We start from the raw sequence: 13,964 nt of genomic DNA, 5'->3' as shown, positions 1-13,964 counted from the left end.
AAGGCTCAAACTTAGATGATCTTAAAGAATGAGAAATTTCCAAGTTTATTACAGGAAGCTCTCCTTGTATTATATTGAAGATCAATCACTTGGTCTGAAATCTGAAAGCTTATAAATTTAGAAAATTACCAATATGGAAGATTAGTTAGGATTAATAACTTGGTCTGAAATCTGAAAGCTTATAAATTTAGAAAATTACCAATATGGAAGATTAGTTAGGATTAATAACTCATTCCATTATTTAAGTGTGAAAAACAAATATTCTGCATAAAGCTTAATTTAATAAAAGCAATTGTCTTTAATATTTTTATTTTTTTTACAACTGAAAAAAAGTGAAATTGTTTAAAGCAAAAAATTTGGAGGGGGCAGTGTCATACCTAGTTGAGCACACACATTATTACGATGTGCAAGGGCCCAGGTTCAAACCCCCATTCCCTATCTACACGGAGGGGATGCTTTGTAAATGGTGAAACAGGTTTCCAGGTATCTTTCTCTCTCCTTCTCTGTCCCCTCCTCACTTTCTCTCTGTCCTATCAAATAAAATAGAAGAAAAATAAATAAAATGGAAGCCAGGAGTACTGGATTTGTGGTGCTGATACTGAGCCCCAATGATAACCCTGGTGGCAATAAAAGAAGACAGAATGAAAGAGAGGAAGAGAAAGAAAAGAATCACCTCTTGAAGCTTAAGCACAGTTTAGTCAAACATGCTATTTTAAAATAATCTAAGATTCTGACATATTTTATTTAACTATATAAAAATGGTTAATTTTTAAATAAGGATTGAAGTAGGTCCTCTCTTCACTGTTTGCTCTCCCACTAGTCAGACCATATATAGAATCATTAGTGCTTCAGCACCTCTACAATGGTAAGACAAAAATGAGAACGCATGCTTTAACTCCTTCAAAAAATATTTATTGAGCACAAACTATATATCAATGTAGCCAACAATGGAAACAAACAATGAGAAATAAAGAACTCTTGGACATCACATTTTAGTGGGAGTGGAGGAAAAATAAGATTAAGAAAAGTCACAGAGCCAACAAATGCATGAGAATAGTGATTATAATGATGATGACTTCTATAAAGAAAATAAAGTGAAATCATTACTCTTGATAGGAGTGGAGTTTGGGGTTACTTTGGAGGGAATAATTGGAAAAATTCTCTGAGAATGTGACATCGGACTGAGAACAACAACAAAAAGCATAATGGAGTCAGAGCAGAGAAATTTGAGTTGAAGAACATTCAAAACAAGTCTTAAGACGGGAATAAGTTTGACTTAACCGAGGAAAACTACTAAGAACAGAGAGCTAGGAAATATGATATTTCCTCACATAGAACAAGTCAAGACAGCATCAGGGAAAAATAAGAAAACAAGCTAGTGGCAACCCAAGTTTAGTCAGAAGTTTCCAGACTTTCAAGCCACTAATGTGAAATAGAACAGAAAGTTCAATGTGATGACTAATAATTGGTAATAATGTAGTTCAGTGGGGCTTGTAAGACAAGAGTAAATGTAAAACTTCATTGTTCAATTATAAAAATCATTCTTGAAGAGACTCAGGCCATAAAAACTATTGAGTGATCAATATACACTTGGGAACTGTAAAGGTGGAAAAACATACACAATAGAGTATATTTTGAAAAAATCTAAAACCAGATGACAGTAATAGAACTTGAGAGTGAACATCACTTGAGAACAAATCAAGGGCTTTTGAAAGCAAAAAAAAAAAAATCTAAGTGCAAATTAACATGAGGCAAATTACATCTCAAAATCAAAGAAAGAATTTGGACATAAGTAAAAAATATGAAAATGGAGATTATTAGTTTTTAAGTAGAGACCAGACAATGCTTAAGAAAAATTGCAGTGATAAATAAAAAGTGCCAAACAAGGTTTTTCATAAAAAGGAAAATAAGTGTATAGAGTGAAAAATGTTAATTTTTGTTATATGCTGTTTTGTAACAAAACATGGCAAAATCTAGTGACTTAAAGCAATTTATTTTAATCTCTTATAGTTCAGTATAATCACTGAGCTCTACTGGGTGCCACTTAATTAGGGGCCTACACATTTGAAGTGTTGGCTTAAGGTTCAAAAAGGCTACTCATCCAAAATGGCAATTGATTCTGACTCTTGGCAGAGAACTCAGTTGGCTCATTCAGTTGGAATGCCTACCAGTGAACACATCATGTTGCTTGGACTTCTCACAGTAACAGCTATTTTAAAAAACAAAATATTTCATAAGCAATAATTAAAAGATTGAAGTTAGAAATCTTATCATGTAGATTCAGATGTCCCAATCAGCACTTTCATCACAATTCAGTGGAGCCAGCAAGCCATGAAAGTCAGCTACATTCAAAGAAAAGGGAATGAAAGTCTACCTCTTGAAGTAAGATCATCTATGGATAAAGAGGAAGTGAATTTATAGGAGCAGTATTTGTTATAGATGTGGTTATTTTATTGACAGGAGAGACAGGTATATCAGAGCATTGCTTAGCCCTGGCATGTGGTGGTACTAGAGATCAAACCTAGGTCTCAGGATTCCAAATTGTGGACTTTACACTGAGCTATCTCCCCAGCCCTATAGGAGTGTCATTTTTCTGTGTTCCATATTCTACCCTTAGGCCAACAATATTTATGTGCCCTGCCCATTCATTCTCTCAATAGACCCAAAATTTTCACCCTGTTATGGTATCAAACACAGACTCAAGGTCCAAGCTCTTTTAAGTCAGATCCAGGTGGAAAATTTGCAGTTTCCTCAGGCCCAGCTCTCCAAGTATGCTTCTTATCAATCAGTATAAACTGCTAACTGAAGAAGTCAGTTATCTGCCACATAAATGTCCACATAATGGTGAAAAGTTAGAAGTCAAATGAAATTGACATTTCTCTTAACAAAAAGACAAAACAAGCACACAGAATGTCCTCTGAGGTTCTGAAATCCATGTGGGCATTTGTTTCTAGTTCCTTATACTATGAAACAATCCTATTTCTTGGGAATTCTGGAGTTTTCTGCTCCTTCTGAGAGTTTAACTTTACCCCCAGTCTACTCTCCCAGCAATCTTTTCTTTCCCCTTAAGAATAACCATCCTGTATCTTAAGTAGTTTGTTTAATTTCTTTTTGCACTTTTTTTTGTCCATCTTACCTTCTGCAATTTTTAGGGGACAAAAGCTTTTCATCTTAGAGTGCCTTATCCCTTTCATTCCAAGCCTATATAATTCCTTTGAAAGCTTTGTGGATTTCTGTGTGTTAACTCATAATCCATTCCATTCAACTAAAATCACACCCCAATTTCTTTCCCAAAAATACTTGATCAAAACATCAGGGTTCTAAGGAACAGTGACCTTAAGATACTCAAATGCTTTATCTTTTTCATCTAACTGGAAATATTAAAGAGTAATATTCTTTTGAACTCTATTTCCTAGCAGAAAAGACTTAGAAGAACATTTATTACAGACATATTTCTTAGTTCTCTATTTGTACCATCCTGGATTTGAACTTTGCTCTGACAGCATTATTAACTTGAGAATCATCTTTAGGAGATGTTGAAGATGAGAAACATTTTTTTCAACAATGATAATCTTGACTTCTTTTCTATTTCCTCTAATTTTGCTTAAAAACCTTTCCTCAACCCTCTCTAAATTTGACTCAACCTACTTCCTTCTTGAGTTTACATCTCTCTTCTCATTTTGTTTTATTGCCCACTCTAAATACATTATCTAACCATATCTGAACTTAGTCAGTAACATTATTCAATTCCTTAGATTATATCTGTCAGCCTATAATGACTACCACTTCACTTCTGCACTCCCCTTGTCTCTCACCCAACAACTCACCAGTTTCATTCATATTTTCTCTTGTGATAACTCTAATCCAGAAAAAAATAAGGAAAGTGGGGTTAGAAACAGACCAAATTTAACTGACACTGAACAAAACTATCATAATTTGTAGTCACTGAAAATTACATAATTCGGTGGCCGAGTAGTGAAACACCCTCTTAAGCGCACAGAGTAAAAGTATGCAAAGACCCGGTCAAGGATCCTGGTTCCAGCCCCGACTCCCCACCTGCAGGGGTCCGCTTCACAAGAGGTGAAGCAGGTCTGTAGGTGTCTAACTTTTGATTTCCCTGTCTCCCCCTCCTCTCTCAATTTCTCTTTGTCCTACCCAATAAAATGGGGAAAAAATGGCTACCAGAAGCAGTGGAATCATAGCACTAGCATCAAGCCTCAGTGAAAACTCTAGAGGCAAAAAAAAAAATTAAATGATTTTTGTTATAAGCTTATCCCTCTTCCTTCAAACCACTTCGAAAGTTACAAAGAAAAACAAATAGAAACGTCATAGTCTATAACAAACTGATTTGTCTTAACATTATTATTTTTAAGAAAAAAGGCTATTAACAGTTGCTGCATTATGTGATAATTTGCTCTTGTGCAAAAGTAAAATCCTTCCCTCTCCCTTCTATTACCCCCTGTGTCTCTCACCCATCACTCTCTGCAGTAGATACTTTCTGTTTACATAATTATAAATATTGTGTGTGAGTTAAATCAATATTGAAAAGCATAATGAAGAAAGCAAAAATCATTAATAATTCCATCACCTTAACACTTTATGGACCAGTGGGTATTGGTTCTTTTTTTTTTATTTAAGAAAGTATTAATTAACAAAACCATAGGGTAGGAGGGGTACAATTCCACACAATTCCCACCACCCAATCTCCATATCCCACCCCCTCCCCTGATAGCTTTCCCATTCTCTATCCCTTTGGGAGCATGGACCCAGGGTCATTGTGGGTTGTAGAAGGTGGAAGGTCTGGCTTCTGTAATTGCTTCCCCACTGAACATGGGCGCTGACTGGTCGGTCCATACTCCCAGTCTGCCTCTCTCTTTCCCTAGTAGGGTGGGTCTCTGGGGAAGCGGAGCTCCAGGACACATTGGTGGGGTCTTCAGTCTAGGGAAGCCTGGCCGGCATCCTGATGATATCTGGAGCCTGGTGACTGAAAAGAGAGTTAACATACGAAGCCAAACAAATTGTTGAGCAATCATGGACCCAAAGCTTGGAATAGTGGAGAGGAAGTGTTAGGGGGGGTACTCACTGCAAACTCTAGTGTACTTCTGCTTTCAGGTATATATTTTGCAGTAGTTTACGGATACGTGTGAACATATGCTCTCTCTCACAGAAACTTTTCAAAGTTAACCCAATTACCAAATAATGTGATGATAACATTAACTATCGATTGTCTTTTTGAACCCTAAGACAGCAGGAACCTCACATCTCCACTATAGAGTCCCTACTTCCCCCAGTCCTGGAACTCTTGGATAGGGCCCACTTTTCTGTATGCCTTTCCCAATCCATATAAAATAATATTGCATCTGCCGATCGCAACCTAACCAACACAACGATTGCCACCTCAACATGCTTCACTTCAGACTGTGTCCAGAGACTTCACGTGTGGAATGACAACCCTTCAGCTTCATTACTCGGGTGAGACCTTTCCTTTCATAGTATACTCTAATTCCATCTCAGGTGGTTCACTTTCTAACAAAGTCCCAAAACCTAGATATACACCAGTTTCTGTGAGAGAGAGCATATTGGTTCTTTTTTGAATACACACATGCACATGTACAAATGCACTCTTTGGCATCTTTCGGGTCTTCCTTCTTTGTGAATAACTTATGCTTGTTTAATTGTGTGTTTCTTTTCCTGTTATACTCAAACTTGATGTAAGTTACCACGTATTTACAGAGGTGATTAATGTCAGAAACCTGGAATATAGCTTTCTGTGGTTTTTACTGAGTGTGTGTGTGTGTGTGTGTTGTCATAACTTGCCATAGTTTATCTTTACTATTTTAATACCTCTCCAACTCAACTACTAGAGGATAGTTAATAATTTATTGCAATGTATTCACAATTTATAAATCCCAACTCCTGTTGGGATTTGTATCTTAGATATGATAAAAGGAGTAAGGAGGCCACTTACATTTTATTCAAAATAAAAAGCCAATTGTATTAGCATTATTTATTAAATGAAATATTTATTCTCTGAAAACTGCTATTTAAATCCTTTGCATACTGGCTTGAGCTCTTTTATTTTTACAACATTCTTTTGGTACTATTTTAATATCACATGATTTGTCAATGTTGTTTTAATATATATAAAGACAAATTTGCTCTCACTATTCCTTTTCATACTTCTTTAACTGTCCTTTGTGGGTCATTTTCTTTTTGCTTAAATAAACTTATTCTATGCAGTATACCTAAAAAATATTGATATGATAGTTTCATTAAATATATGAGTTATTTTGATATTGTTGGTATTTTGTATTATTTAGCATTCTAAAAGCATGTTGTCTTTCATAGTGGTTAATAAAACTTACTATTTTACTACTTTCTTCATATAGGTGTAGTTTCCTTCAACAAAGAAAGAAAAGTTCATATCTATAATATTTTTCTACTGAATGTGGTAGTGAAGAGAAAATAAGCTTAAATCAGAGCTTACTTTTATTTCCTGGATAATTAGCATGAACCATGACCAAGTCCCCAATTAGAATTATATAAAGGACCGAAACTTTGTTAAAATCACAAGATAAACACCAATGAAGATGAGTTATAAAATTGGATTGTCAAAAGTAGGCATAAATCACAGCAAATTCATGATTACTAGTAGATAACTGGGGGCGGTGGTGCACCGAATTAAGCACACATAGTGTGAAGCGTTAAGGAAGAATCCCTGTACGATCCCCTGCGGAAGAATCCCTGTTCGATCCCCTGGCTCCCAGCTGCAAGAGGGGGTGGAGAACACCTCACAAGTGGTGAAGCAGGTCTGCAGGTGTCTATCTTTCTCTTTCCCTGTCTTCCCCTCCCCTCTCAAATTCTCTCGGTTGTATCCAAAAAAATTTAAAAAACTGGCCACAGCAGCTGTGGATTCATAGGGCAGGCACCAAGCCCCAGCAATAGCCCTGGAGGCCAAAATTAAAAAAATAAATAAAAGAGAGAGAAAGAGAAAATATTATTTAATCTACTAACTTTGTAAATTTTTATAAGAAGTATATGGTTTATATATACATATATTATTATTGGATACAGAGATAACTTGAGAAAGATAGAGACTGAGAGAATTAGAGATGCCTGTAGCCCTGCTTCACCACTCTTGAAACTTTCCTCATGCAGGTGGGACCAGGGGCTTGAACCTGGGTCCTTGTGCACTGTATTGTACTCCCTCAACCATGCATCATCACCTGGCCCCAGGATAATCTGACTTTTTTTTTAAAGAAGCATTGTTTCATCTTGGATGGAGCTTGAAGGAATCATGTGAAATGAGATAAATTAGAAAAAGAAGCATGAATATGGAATAATCTTACTCATAGACAGAAGTTGAGATATAAGAATAGAAGGGGGGAAAGGCAGAACTTGGAATGGAGCTGGTATACTGCACCAAAGTAAAGAACTCTGGGGTTAGGGGGGATAGTGTTTAGGTCCTGGAATATGATGGCAGAGGAGGCCCCTCGGATGGTTAGATTGTTGTGTGGAAAACTGAGAAAAGGTACACATGTACCAACTACTGTATTTTACTGTTGATTGTAAGGCATTAAGCCTTCCAATAAAGAAAATAAATTAATTAAGTAGGTAAACAAAAACTGTCTGTTTAGCACTGCCTTTATCTTAACTGGACATCATAAATAACATTAGTAGTAAAATAAAATGCTGGTTCTCTTACTAAAGACATATATTTCATAATTTTTTCAGATATTGTTATGAAAATCTAGAAATGCAACACTTTCCTTGGAATATTCCATAATCAAGAGCTAACATTAATCACCTTTTTATTTAATTTTTTATTTATAAAATGGAGATATTGACAAGACCATAAGATAAAAGGGATACAATTACACACAACTCCCACCACCAGAACTCCCTATTCCAAAGCTTTTCTATTCTTTATCCCTCTGGGAGTATGTGGAACCATCATTTTTGGGTGCAGAAGGTGGAAGGTCTAGTTTCTGTAATTGCTTCCCCATTGAACATGGACATTGGTAGGTTGATCCATACTTCCAGCCTGTCTCTCTCTTTCCCTAGTGGGGAAGGGATCTGGGGAGGCAGGATTCTGGTTTACATTGGTGGGGTCTTCTGCCCAGGGAAATCAGGTTGGCATCATGGTAGCATCTAGAACCTGATGACCAAAAAAGAGTTGACATATAAAGCAGAACAAATTGTTGACTAATCGTGAACCTAAAGGCAAGAATATTGTGGGTGAAGATTTAGGGTCTATGTTTTGGAAAAAGCTAGTATGTCTATTTTCGGTATATTCCAAGGGGCCCATGACTTGACTAGTTTTTGCCTGAGTCTGACAGCTAACATGCAGGTGGTCCCAAAGTATTGTCTGGGGAGATGGTATCATAGTTGGAAAAATTATATTCCTCCATGAGGATAATTTCTGGAACCATCCATTCCACCCCGGTTCCATGGCTGCCAGTTCTTAGCAACATCGCCCTGCCAGATAGTCGTCGGGATGCGGCATCATCTAAGTTCATTTCCCACGTCTACACTCGACCGGACCTGCCAATATACGCCGATATCTTCGCCCACCCTGTCCAACGCTTGACATCTCGTCACCCAATCTGGTCCCCTACTCCTACACTGAACTTCTCTGTTCCAGACTCTTGGAAACAGAGTTGGCAGTCAGCTGAGGTAAAGAACAAACACCTCATCACAGACCCCTGCGAGCGTCAACCCGGCTTTGACCTAACACGTTATGATTGGGCCCTTCTCAATCGTTATCAAACAGGCCATGGCCGGTGCGCCACTATGTTCCATCGCTGGGGAGCCAGAGATGACCCGAACTGCCCCTGTGGCTACAGACAGACTATGACCCACATAGTCAACGACTACCACCTCTCCAGATTCAAAGGAGGTCTCGAAACTTTACATCAGGCTCAACCTGACGCTGTTGACTGGCTACGGAAGAAGGGCAAATGCTAGAAGAAGAAGAAGTTAGAAAAAGGACTAAAAAGCTAGACTAGGGAAGAGAGTAGCTCCCAAATATGGGAAAATTTTATCAGAAACAGTACAAATCAGAAGAACAATTCATTAATTTTATTTCCTTTTCCTTCTGGGAATTGTTCTGTATCTATAACTGTTCTTTCTTAATTTCAAAATACATATGAAGACAGAGCATTGGTTAAGTGCATTCTTTCAATCAAGATGTTTTTGTATATCCCTCAATAGATAATTATCATTTGGCTTTGTATTATAACACTTGAGAGTTTGGATGAACTTAAGAGTTCTGCATCCCAGACATTTAAACCAGACTTGACTACAGACTTGTCTGCATCCAGACATTTAAACCAGATCTTTCCAGTAAACATGACATCCAACCAAAGGTGAATGAGGGGTGAGGTATGCTAGTTAACCAGGGTGCCAACTCATAGTGAACTCCAAAAATCCCTTAAACAAATTGAAAATATGACATCAAGTGAGATTTAATAAATGACTTTGTATTGCTGTTTTTACAAAAAGGAATAACATGTGGTCCGGGAGGTGGCGCAGTGGATGAAGCATTGGGCTCTCAAGCATAGGGTCCTGAGTTCAATCCCTGGCAGCACATGTACCAGAGTGATGTCTGGTTCTTTATCTCTCTCCTCCTATCTTTCTAATAAATAAAATCTTTAAAAAAAAAAAGGAATAACACAGAAAAAGCATTTTGAATATAGATAAATATTTTATATATTCTCTACATATTCAATATACATTCAAAATAATTTTATGTTCCGAATACATTTTTCTAGTTGTGTTTAACCAGAAACATCTGTTTTATATAGCATTTATAATCCCAACATTTTTTATCAAAAATTAATCATTACTAGGGAGGAATCTTTTAGTAACCCTGTTTTTAAAATCTCACTCATTTTAATGACTTTTGACACACATGTTTAAGAAAAACATTAACTAGTAGACAAAAAGCAATGATTAAATTAAAATTATTGGCTAAACCAGTACAGCAAGGAGGCTAGCTAACCTACACTTTTTCTATGTCTTTATCTTTCTAGATTAAACAACTACATGACTTTCAGAGCTAACTTTACTATCAGTTTCAAGTTCTCTTCTAATGTTCATTACTCACCCCTCAAAGTTTCTGTCCATTCTGATGTATATATGATTACAACCACCAGGAAATATAGCAGCATAACCACTTCTCCTTAACTTACACCATATCGTTGAAGCAGATAAATATTATACTAGCTTTTTCTGAAGCTCCATTGTCTTGTTGGCTTGTCTTTTTATAAATAATCTCTTAATATTATCTTATTAAATTCAAAAATTATGTCAAAATACTGAAACAGATGTTTATTTGATGATTCTAAAAGGGAATGTGACAAAGTTATTTTTCCTCTACCCCAAAATACATGAGTCAAGGTCTTCTAATATGTAACATATTCATTCTAGCTGCCTAATTTAAAAGGTGTTCAAAAGACGTGTTTTTGTATTTACCAATTTAACATTTCCATGACTGTGAAAGCATCTTTCATACCAATATTTAACTCACACATCAGTAAGCAATAATGATAAGTGTATTACCATATCAACTTCTAGTAGGTAGGTATGTCAGTGACAGATATTGTAAAATTAAAAAGGATGCAATAAAATTTGTTGTGGCAATTATTCATGTAGAAAATGAAGAGTTTTCATCAAATCATTTTCTTTGGTCCCTATATTTTCATTTAAAAAACAAGTTTAAGGAATCACAGAGAAGCTTTCAGCTTTCAGCACTGAAATCAAACCAAATTGGTGCCTTCTTACCACAATTAACTATTACACTCAACTTTCTGTAAATCAGCATAAATAAATTAGCCTGTTTTTTTTTTCTCTCTCCACGTCACCTGGTATGTTTCTTACTAATGTTTGACAACAGAGCAGAGTGTTTATTTTACTTGGAAAAAGTAATTCCCATTTTCCCATTCTCGCTGTCCGGGAGATTTCCTCATGACTAGACAGAGTACATGCTTGACAAGACTTCCAACTCCTTCTATTGCTTATGTTGTGGCTTCAATTCTGGAACAAACCTTTAATTTCATGTGGTGGTATTTCATAGTTTAATCTCAGAGAAAATTTGCTTCCTCTCGGTGCTCTATTTACCTAAGGAAATATTTTCCTTTTGTTATTCTATTGAAATTGTACTTCTGGAAAGATATTTTTATTAGTATTTCATAATTTTCTGATTGCATTTTGTTCTCTGGTATATGATATGGGTGGTAATTATCATAGAATATTAAATCAACATGTAATAAACCAAGATGATGATAAAGGAAAATCTTTTTTAAAGATCTTAATTGTTGTTATTATTTTTAACAAATTAATATTGATTTACAAAGTTATATGGTAACAGGGTTATATGGATGTGGGGGTGATCTGACTGTGACATCTATAACCCCATTGATGGCCAGGGTTGATTCAGCTGATCTGGCTATCTAGGTAGATTCCCCTTCCTCCCTCCATGTGGCTCCATGTGCCTCCCTCCAGAAGCTGCAGTGTGCTCCGTGGAAGAGGGCTGCCTTCCCCGAAGAAAGACAGACTGGTCTTCAGTTGAGGGTATAAGAGTAGCTGTGCTCCTCTGCTAGAACCTCCAAACAAGATAACAGGGTATAATTGCACACCTTTCCCACCACCAGACTTCTGTATCCCCATTCCCTCCAATGGAAACCACAGTGGATCTCTCAAGGTCAAAGATGTGAGTTGACTATTATTTCTAAGATTCTCTTTCTATATTTATATATTTGCCCTTTTTTCCCTATGGTCCTGCCTTCTTTTCCTTTCTATATCACACTTACACCTATTACTACTTCCAAATATTCTCTTTTCCTCTTCTCTCTCCAAGTCCTAATGGAATTGAAAATCAAAACCCTCTGGGTCATCTCTGCTTAACATTTCTTCCTCTGGGAGTATGGACCAAAGTTCTATTGGGGATACGGAAGGTGGGTGTTCTAGCTTTTGTAAGTACTTCTCCTCTGAACATGAGCATTGGCAGGTTAATCCATCTTCCCAGCCTGTTTCTGTCTTCCTGTAGTTGGGTAGGGCTCTGGTTCCAGGACACACTGGTGAGGTACTCTGCTAAAAGAGGTCAGGATGGAATCATAATAGCAGTTGTAACTTAGTGTCTGAAACTTAGCAAGATATAAAGCAGCACAATTTTTTTAATAAACTAGAACCAAAAAGTAGGAATAGAGCAGATGAGATTAGGGATCTTGAGGTAGGAAGAAACTAAGAAGTCTATTTAGGTATATTCCAAGGGGCCCATGACTTCCCTATTTTTTTTTTTTTTGGCTAAACTTGATAGCTAACATAGAGGTAGACTAAGAATATTGCCTACTTTCAACTCTATGCTTTATACTATGCATTTTTAAACTTTTTTTGTTGTTGTTTAATATCACTTGAGAGGTGATCTCATCCTACTACATTTAATGTGGTCTTACATTTTCTGTCTTTCATAATAGTCCATTACACACATGAAAAACACAGTATGTCTAGTGATTTGTTGAATGATGTTCAAGTTGTTTCTACTTTTGTGATTATAGGACTGTAGCTATGAAGTCCCTATGCAAATATAGCATAGATGTGAAGAGTTGCCCCAATCCACATGCCATAGAAAGAAATATGGGAGAGTCAGGTGGTAGCACAGCAGGTTAAGCACACATGGCACAAAGCATGAGGACCAGCATAAGGATCCTGGTTTGAGCCCCCAGCTCCCTACCTTCAGGGGAGTTGCTTCACAGGCGGTGAAGCAGGTCCACAGGTGTCTATTTTTCTCTCCCCTTCTCTGTCTTCCCCTGCTCTCTCCATTTCTCTCTGTCTTATTCAACTACAGTGACAGCAATAGCAACAATAATAACTACAACAATAAAAAAAACAAGGGCAACAAAAGGGAAAATAAAGATTTTAAAAAATTTAAGTTTTTTTTAAAAAAATAGAAAAAATTGGGGTGTGGCACACTGGTTGAACACACATTATACAATGCACTAGGACCGAGGTTCAAGCCCACAGTCCAGACCTGCAGGGAGATGGCTTTGAGTGGTGAAGTTCTATAGGTGTCTCTCTCTTGCTCTCCCTCTCTACCTCCCCATTCCTTTCGATTTCTAGTTGTCTATATTCTATATAAACAAATAAAGATAATAATTATTTGAAAAAACAGAAAGAAATATGAGAGTCTTAGAAAGACACCATAAAGTTCATAATGAAATAGTGTCTACTTAGACTTAGATACCCTCCTCACCTACTTCCTATTACAGTTCTCTCACTTGCTCCAAAGCTAACCTCATCAAAGAAAGGACTGCAAAAGCTGAAGAAGGGCAAGAAAGTGGCAAACTTTAACGATGACTCTTTAGTCACTATCAGGCCACCCCATCAGCTGGGACCCTGGTTGGGAAATCTTAAGATTCTCAAACAAACAAACTGGGCCTAAACTTCAAATAAATCCCTCTATCCATTGTTACTGGTCATCTTTATCAGGAACAACACAACAGACTCATCTGTGGGCCCCCCATAGGACCTTTCCCTCAATATGGATCAACAATGGTAGAGAATGTTCCATCCTCTGAAGGAAGGCTGGACAACATAGTCTATCTTCCACCTGAGGAAGAATGGTCCTGAAATTGAGGCTGCTTGGAACATTCCTACTCATAACCACAGAATGTGAGCTCAGATCTACAGGGATGCAGAGGTCACATATACTCCTAAGCTGAATTTGGGCCCCAGATCACATCCAATAGATGGGGTTTACATTCAACAATATATATATACCTTTCCCATATTTGGGAGCTACTCTCCTCCCTGATCCGTCTTTCCAGCCATGACATCATCTCCCCAGACAATTACTTGGGTCCACTGGTGTATCAGATATCAGGCTCAGAAAAAAACAAACAAAAAAATACTAGTGTAGTCATGGGTCCATTGGAATATAACTAAAATAGGCCTACTATCTATAA

Source organism: Erinaceus europaeus, chromosome 11 (assembly GCF_950295315.1).
Source record: "Erinaceus europaeus chromosome 11, mEriEur2.1, whole genome shotgun sequence".
NCBI classification, from domain to species: domain Eukaryota; kingdom Metazoa; phylum Chordata; class Mammalia; order Eulipotyphla; family Erinaceidae; genus Erinaceus; species Erinaceus europaeus.
The sequence above is the reverse complement of the archived record's forward strand: the minus strand, read 5'-3'. Positions refer to the sequence as shown.